This window comes from Oncorhynchus kisutch, linkage group LG8, assembly GCF_002021735.2.
Source record: "Oncorhynchus kisutch isolate 150728-3 linkage group LG8, Okis_V2, whole genome shotgun sequence".
Lineage (NCBI taxonomy): Eukaryota > Metazoa > Chordata > Actinopteri > Salmoniformes > Salmonidae > Oncorhynchus > Oncorhynchus kisutch.
In genome coordinates this window covers 48,025,919-48,034,865 of record NC_034181.2, presented here as the reverse complement: position 1 = coordinate 48,034,865, position 8,947 = coordinate 48,025,919, and the positions used below count along the sequence as shown (strand labels likewise).

The 8,947-nt window shown below is 39.3% G+C and overlaps 1 long non-coding RNA gene across 1 annotated transcript; it reads right to left on the bottom strand.

Annotated features, from left to right (window-relative positions):
• Positions 1 to 2,586: 2,586 nt before the first annotated feature.
• LOC109895045 (uncharacterized) lies at positions 2,587 to 4,681 on the bottom strand. The gene is made up of 3 exons (XR_002255930.2): positions 4,051 to 4,681; positions 3,596 to 3,882; positions 2,587 to 3,090 (listed from the first exon to the last, which is right to left on the bottom strand). It is a non-coding gene; the product is annotated as an uncharacterized LOC109895045 (long non-coding RNA).
• Positions 4,682 to 8,947: the final 4,266 nt, after the last annotated feature.

Genomic DNA, 8,947 nt, shown 5'->3' with positions numbered 1-8,947 from the left:
TCAAGACTCAAATGACTGCACGCATCCCGACTCTACACAGTCTTTTCTCTCTCTCACACCAATTTTCCAGTTTGCTCTCCAAAATCAATTTTGTTCTCGCAATCGCTTACCATAATTGTATAACGGGGACATTCTAGCCAATGAACATAGCCTATAGCAGTCTACTGAAATGCAATTGGTCAGATTTTTGGAACAATCACGGCTTGACTGCTCTCTAACAGCGAGATGAAAGGGGATGGTGAACGATGTCTGACAATAATAAAAAGTTAAGTTAGTTTTTCAGTAGAGAAACTATCTATCCAACCAACTAGCAAGCTAATCAAATATGTCAATATTGAAGTAAGTAGTTATTTGTTTCTTCTGTTATTAAAGCAGGCTATTGGAGGCATGCTAGGTTAACGTCAGCTAGCTAGCTAACTAACTAACATTTAGCAAATGTTTAACCATTTGGTTTAACCAAAGCCAAAGTGGTTTCGTTTTCTATACGGTCTTTGGTTTAATTAAGAGCTTTGTAATTAAGTCGAGGGGTTTAGTAGAGGAGGATGACTTGAACGACCAGCATGACTGTGACAGAAGAGGGGGGAAATGCAGGGTGAGAACAGACAGGGAAGACCCTCACTGGGGAAGAGAGGTCAGGCTCTGAACCAAATAATAGCCAATATTGTAAACTGCTAACCATACTTTGAGATACAATCTGGTTGCAATAAAGATGTGATAACTTTTAGTCTGTCAGTTTTTGAAGTTACAATAAATGTGAATGACCTCAACTATTTCTCTCTCCATCCCTCTCCATGCAGGTCCACTGTCACTAATATGTGGTGTTGAAGTTGTTTTCTACTCAGCAGACAGAGACAAAAGATTCAGGAATCCATTCTGTATCAAGTAGGTTACGTTGGCTCTCCTCAATGCACAGCACTCTGGGGACTTCCTGTAGGTAACAAGGACATCCACCAATCACCTCAACCAATGTTCCCTCTAATTTTTATTTAACTTTTATTTAATTAGGCAAGTCAGTTAAGAACAAATTCTTATTTACAGCGACGGCCTAGGAACAGTGGGTTAACTGCCTTGTTCAGGGGCAGAACGACTGATTGTTTTACCTTGTCAGCTTGGGGATTCAATCTAGCAACCTTTTGGTTACTGGTCCAACGCTCAAACCACTAGGCTAAGCTGCGGTAGTGCGTGGGCGCGAAGAAATATCAGCACGTGCAGAGAAGCACGAGATTAAATTTAATTTCCACGTTAGTTAACACTTTACTGTGGGAATTGTGATTGAATCAATGCAATATTAGCCACTTTCAACTCCTCAACTGGCAGCTTCATTAAATAGTACCCGCAAAACACCAGTCTCAATGTCAACAGTGAAGAGGCGACTCCGTTATGCTGGCCTTTGAGGCAGAGTTCCTCTGTCTAGTGTCAGTGTTATTTTGCCCATCTTAATCTCTTATTTTTAATTGGCCAGTCTGCGATATGGCTTTTTCTTTGCAACTCTGCCTAAAAGGCCAGCATCCTGGAGTTGCCTCTTCACTGTTGACTTTGAGACTGGTGTTTTGCTGGTCCTATTTAATGAAGCTGCCAGTTGAGGACTTGTGAGGCGTCCGTTTCTCAAACTAGACACTAATGTACTTGTCCTCTTGCTCAGTTGTGCACCGGGGCCTCCCACTCTTTCTATTCTGGTTAGAGACAGTTTGTGCTGTTCTGTGAAGGGAGTAGTACACAGCATTGTATGAGATCTTCAGTTTCTTGACAATTTCTCACATGGAATAGCCTTCATTTCTCAGAACAAGAATAGATTGACGAGTCCCAGAAGAAAGGTCTTTGTTTCTGGCCATTTTGAGCGTGTAATCGAACCCATAAATGCTGATGCTCCACATACACAACTAGTCTAAAGAAGGCCAGTTTTATTGCTTCTTTAAATGAGCACAATAGTTTTCAGCTGTGCTAACATAATTGCAAAATGATTTTCTAATGATCAATTAGCCTTTTAAAATTATAAACTTGGATTAGCTAACACAACGTGCCATTGGAACACAGGAGTGATGGTTGCTGATAATGGGCCTCTGTACGCCTATGTAGATATTCCATTAAACATCAGCCATTTCCAGCTACAATAGTCATTTACAACATTAACAATGTCTACACTGCATTTCTGATCAATTTGATGTTATTTTAATGGACAAATGGCTTTCAAAAACAAGGACATTTCTAAGCGACCCCAAACTTTTGAACGGTAGTGTATATAGGACACATGAAGCTGAGTTGAGATGATGGTTTTAGCAGTATTCGAGAAGTATGATCAGCAGAGGAGGTCTTATCATTGTATACCGTTGAGCTCATTCTTGCCTCTTATTTTAAAGGACAAATAATGATAAATTCCTGACACAAGTTTGAGACTTTTATTAGACTAATGATCTTAATCTGAGGTGATCATTTCAGAAATATCTAGGTATGAGCCATAAAGGAGTGCTCTACATTGTGCAACGTCTCCTCCGTGTCTCATGTATTTCTCTTATAATTACTACAGAAGCTATACATGAGCTTGATTAATGAGATGAGACACAATTGAGAATTTCATTTGTTATTTCATTTGTTAGCATTTAATTTGCCATATTATTAATTATGATTACCTGTTAAAAAATAAGAATAAACTGATACAGTTCAACAAATGTATTCAACAGTGCTTATTATATTAACAATGCATCTCACTTTTCATTCCCAACACAGATTGGGTTCCATTGACTGTAAGAACATAAATAAAATGAATATACAGCATATGCTCTTGTACCTGATTTAAAACATTAGGTAAAGCCAAAAATAATATTGTAGAGATGAAAATAGCCAGTTGTCACCCACCAGATGTAGTGAACAAAAAGTTGAACCTACATGTGACACCAGTAAGCCCATAACAGTATGTTCTTAAATTAACCTTATTGCAAATATGAACATTGCACATTGTACACAAACAAAAAAAAAAATGTAGTCACTACTCTGTATGTCCTGCTCTGGACCTTCACTTGTTGATGAATGCCTTCAGTTTTGCTTCATCGATTCCGGTCCAACCATTCAAGGTAGCACAACGCAAAATGTAGGCTGGAATAAAGTATGTAAAACATTTCATGAATATTTTGACAAATAACATGTGACAATTCTATTGAATGACTCAGTATTCAAAACAGACACATCTTAAAAGGACATTGGGGAATTTGGTTTGTTTTAGATGTATTTAACTTGATTTGTTCTGTTATAATCTCTACACGGCACAACCAGAAGAAGACTGGCCACCCCTCATAGCCTGGTTCCTCTCTAGGTTTCTTCCTAGGTTTTGGCCTTTCTAGGGAGTTTTTCCTAGCCAACGTGCTTCAACACCTGCATTGCTTGCTGTTTGGGGTTTTAGGCTGGGTTTCTGTACAGCACTTTGAGATATCAGCTGATGTACGAAGGGCTATATAAATACATTTGATTTGACTTGATTGCAGTGATGAATTAGCAAATAATATACGTAAATCCTTTTCATCGAGAATCAATCCTATTTTGCTGGAAGCAGTTAAGTAACAAAGTAACCTAGCTTTGAGAAAATACTTAGAATTCCGCTGACCTTTTTCTGGTTCGAGGACTAGCTTCCCTTCGGGGATCTTGCCATGGCGTCCAAAGGCAACTGAATTGACACATTCTTCCACTGAGACAATTGTCAAAAAGAAAATGAACAGACGCAAGCAATCTTGCTTAGATGCCTGATGGATGGCAGAACGATGAGAGGAACATGCCACTGTCAGGAAACAACTCTTGCTCGCCGGATGGCACCGATAGCCTTCTCTCCTGTAGCTAACAGTGTTTCTCCAATGATGTCAATGAGAGCGTGCAGCTCTCGGATCTGGACTGGGTCTGAGAGGAGACAATAGCACATACAGTACATTCATTATTATGTGTTCAAGGCCCAATCACTCTTCCAAAGGTAAACAAAACAGAAATGGGGTTGGAGAAGTTTTTAAAAATGATTTACAATTCAACTTCACAAAATGTAAGTTTGATAGGTGACATGATATTAATTACCTATTCTCAAAATTACTTCCTCCATCCTTCCCTTGTCACGGAGGATTTGTTCGACCTCGTCCCTACAACCATCACATGGCTGCAATGCGGCTGGTGCGTGCCGTCATACTGGAGCTGGTGCGTTCCATCCAGTGAGGGCTGGTGCGTGCTGTCCAACTGGGACTGGTGTGTTCCATCCAGTGAGGGCTGGTGCGTGCACTTAGATTGGGGGTAGTGCCTTTCCTCAGCTACAGTGTGTTCTATGTGCAAAGGTACTATCTCACAACTCGATGAAATCTTCACTCTTGCACAGACATTTAGAAACAAAACATGGCAATTTGAAAAATTTGCCCCAGGGGTTTTTGAGCAAGAATTGAAATGAATTTTGAGTAGTAAGACATGTATAAAAGCAACAGATACCATTAATAAGAAGGGGCTAGAAGTGTCTTATATGATGAGCTACCGAGTGGCTAGGACAGGCAGGCCCCATACTATTGTGGAGGGCTTAATTCTTCCTGCTGCCGCAGATATGGCTGGGGGAAAGGCCCAAAAAGACTATACAGACAATTACTTCATCAAACAACATTGTTTCACGACTCATCAGTGACATGGCAGGAGATGTTTTAAAACAATTACTGCTTCGCATACAAGCCAGTGAATTCTATGCGTTCCACCTGGATGAGTCAACAGACATGGAGGGCCTGGCACAGCTGGTATATGTCCGTTATGTTTATGAGGGGTCAATTAAGGAAGACATCCTCTTCTGCAAATCACTGGAAACCAGGACAACAGCAGAGGATATTTTTAAACTACTGGACAGCTTTGAGACATAAAATGGACTTTGGTGGTCAAGATGTGTTGGTATCTGTACTGATGGCTCAAAAGCCATGACAGTGAGACATAGTGGAGTGGTAACACTGCAGCAACTGCTTGCATGCGCGGGTACATTGCAGTATCCCCGAGAAGCTCTTGCTGCTGAAGGAATGCCTGACAGCTTGAAAGACGTTTTGGACACTACAGTGAAAATGGTTAACTTTGTTAAAGAAAGCCCACTGAACTCTCGTGTATTTTCTGCACTATGCAATGATATGGGCAACGACCATGTAACGCTTTTACAACATACAGAAGTGCGCTGGTTATCAAGGGGCAAATATTGACATGTTTTTCTTATTTTATTGAGAGACGAGCTTAAAGTTTTCTTTACTGACAATAATTTTCACTTGTCTGACCGCTTGCATGATGACGAGTTTCTCACATGACTGGCCTATCTGGGTGTTGTTTTTTTTCTTGCCTGAATGATCTGAATCTAGGATTACAGGGACTCTCCGCAATTATTTTCAATGTTCGGGATGGAATTGAGGCTATGATTAAGAAGCTGGAGCTCTTCTCTGTCTGCATTAACAAGGACAACACACAGGTCTTTCCATCATTGTATGACTTTTTTTGTGTGCAAATGAACTCAAGAATACGGACAATGTTAAATGTGATATAGCGAAGCACCTGAGTGAGTTGGGTGCGCAATTACACAGGTACCTTCCTGAAACGGATGACAAACAACTGGATTTGTTATCCCTTTCATGCCCTGCCTCCAATCCACTTACCGATATCTGAACAAGAGAGACTCATCGAAATTGCAACAAGCGGTTCTATGAAAATTTAATTTAAATCAGAAGCCACTGCCAGATTCTGGATTGGGCTGTGCTCAGAGTAGCCTGCCGGGGAAAATTGCACTGTTAAGACACTGATGCCCTTTGCAACCATGTACCTATGTGAGTTGATTCTGGCCCTCACTAGCATGAAAACTAAATACAGGCACATACTGTGGAAAATGATTTAAGACAGACTCTCCAATACAACCCAACATTGCAATGTTATGAGCATCATTTAAAGCACACCCTTTTCATTAACCTGTGGTGCGTTATTCACCATTTTTGATGAACAAATAAGGTTTTATATGGAAGATGGTTAACCTGTTTTGGCTGCAATCCCGATACCGGGATCGATATGACAACTACTAGTGAAAATAGAGGGCGCCAAATTCAAACCACAAATCTCATAATTACAATTCCTAAAACATACATGTGTCTTATATCATTTTAAAGCTATTCTCGTTGTTAATCCCACCAAAGTGTCTGATTTCAAATAGGCTTTTCAGCGAAAGCACTACAAACGATTGTTAGGTCTTCACCAAACCACAATAAGCACAGCCATTTTCCAGCAAAATATAGCATTCACAAAAACCAGAAATAAAGATCAATTTTATCACTAACCTTGAATTATCTTCATCAGATGACACTCATAGGACTTCATGTTACACAATACATAAATGTTTTGTTTGATAAAGTTCATATAAAAAAATCTGAGTTTACATTGGCGCGTTAGATTCACTAGTTCCAAAAACATCAAGTGATTTTGCATAGCCACATCGATTCAACAGAAATACTCATCATAAATGTAGATGATAATACAAGTTATACACATGGAATTATAGATATACCTCTCCTTAATGCAACCGCTGTGTCAATTTCAAAAAAAGTTCACGGAAAAAGAAATGCATGCAATAATCTGAGATGGCGCTCAAAAGTAAAAACACCACAGCCGCAAAGATGGCGTCAACATAAACAAGAAATTACATGATAAATATTCCCTTACCTTTGATGATCTACATCAGAAAGCACTCCATAAATCCCAGGTCCACAATACATGTTTGTTTTGTTCGAAAATGTCCATTATTTATGTCCAAATACCTTATTTTGTTAACGCGTTTGGTATACATATCCAAACGCTAATTCTGGTCAGCGTTATATCGGACAAAAACTTCAAAAAGTGATATTACCGGTCGAAGAAACATTTCAAACTAAGTACAGAATCAATCATTAGGATGTTTTTAACATAGTTTCAATAAAGTTCCAACCGGAGTATTCCTTCTTGTCTACGTGAGCAATGGAACGCAAGTGACTACCATGTGGAAAAAGCGAGATCACAAAATGGCTGCTTGATGGACCTCTGATATATTCTGCTCTCATTCACTCCCACAACAACATAGAAGCCTCATTATAATTTCTATTGATGGTTGACATCTAGTGGAACCCCTAGGCAGTGCAACATCATTCATTTCTCAAGGGGATTTCATTGGGGACTCTGGTGAATGCATACAAGCTCAGATTTCTGACTTCGTGTTTTGATTTCAACTCAGGATTTTACTCAGGATCATATGAGTTCTGTTATACTCACAGACATCATTGTGAGTTTTAGAAACATCAGAGTGTTTTCTATCCAATACTAATACTACTAATATGGAAATATTAGCAACTATGACTGAGGAGCAGGCCGTTTGACATGGGCACCTTTCATCCAAGCTACTCAATACTGCCCCTGCAGCCATAAAAAGTTAAGCAAAATTCCCCAAATTCCTGGACTTAACCTCCCATGTAAAATTTCCGGAAAAATTCCAGAAATGTACCAGAAAGTTTCCATCCCTTTGCCACCCCATTCCCGTACCCCTTAAAACATTCAACCTCCAGCTGCGTACCCAGTCTAGCACCAAGGTCAGCACACTCTCAAATGCTTTTTGCCATCATTGGAAGCCTGCCACACACACACTATACAATGCACACTATACGAAACATACTATACATTTATTAAACATAAGAATGAGTGTGAGTTGTCGTCTCAACCCGGCTAGTGGGAAGTGACAGAGGTCTTATATGACCAGGGCACAAATCATTATTATTATTTATTTAAATTCATCAAAAAGAGTTAGCTTATAACAGTGAACCTTTTTTTGTGGGATATAAATAAGGCAATTAAATAAGGTCTTGTGGCATAGTTTGGTTAAACTATCCCCAATTCAATGGAATTATAACCCTCTGATTGCACAGTGAATTATCCCATCACATGTGTATGTAGTGCACTCTTCCATCACATGTACAGCTGATTCTCAAGATCTTGCACACTAATGGGATGCTATTGAGCCCACACTACTACACTGTCTGAGCCAAGCACTACATGCTTTCTGATATGTTTTGATTACAGTACTGGGTGGGGTGAATATTTTATATGACACACATGATTTTTTGTTTACTAGTAAATAGTAGCCTACATCAAAGTGTGTTTGAAATCATTTCTAACTTGTTAACAATTTCTGCTAGTTAGTTTTTGCTACCATGTGGGTTTTAGCTTGCTTGAGGAGTGTTAATTAACCTGTTTCTGTACATGTTTCATTTTAAAACATTTATCTTACAAATTAATTAATTAATCTAACTTCTTAACTATTTATCTCTATATGGAATTGTATTTGTTGTTTCTTTACACATATTTTTTCTAATCTTTACAGGAAAATGCCAATGGCACTATCTGATGTGTGGAGACATTTCACTGCAGCTAATGTAGAAGGAAAATCTGTATACATTTGCAAATACTGTGCCAAATCATATGTAAAGAATGCAACAAGGATGCAGAATCATCTGGCCAAGTGCATAAAGTTCCCTCAGCGCTCACAACAAGCAACCTCTGACAAAAGTCCCTCTACCTCTAATCGAGGTGAAAATGATGAATCAGATACATTATAGATAGCAACAGCTCATGGTCCTCCTGGAATCAGAAGTTTTTTTTGACTTAATGGAGGAATGTAGTCAGAGAAATGCTGATGAATGTCTTCCTCGAGCTGTGTATGCAACTGGTTCACCTCTGATGCTCACAGGCAATGTGTATTGGAAGAGATTTCTGAATGTTCTTTGCCCAGCATATACCCCTCCAACCAGACATGCTTTATCTACTCAATTGCTGGATGCAGATTTCAACAGAGTTCAAGCAAATCATAGAGAAAGCAGACTGTATTGCAATCATCTCTGATGGGTGGTCGAATGTTCGTGGGCAAGGAATAATTAACTACATCATCTCTACCCCTCAACCAGTA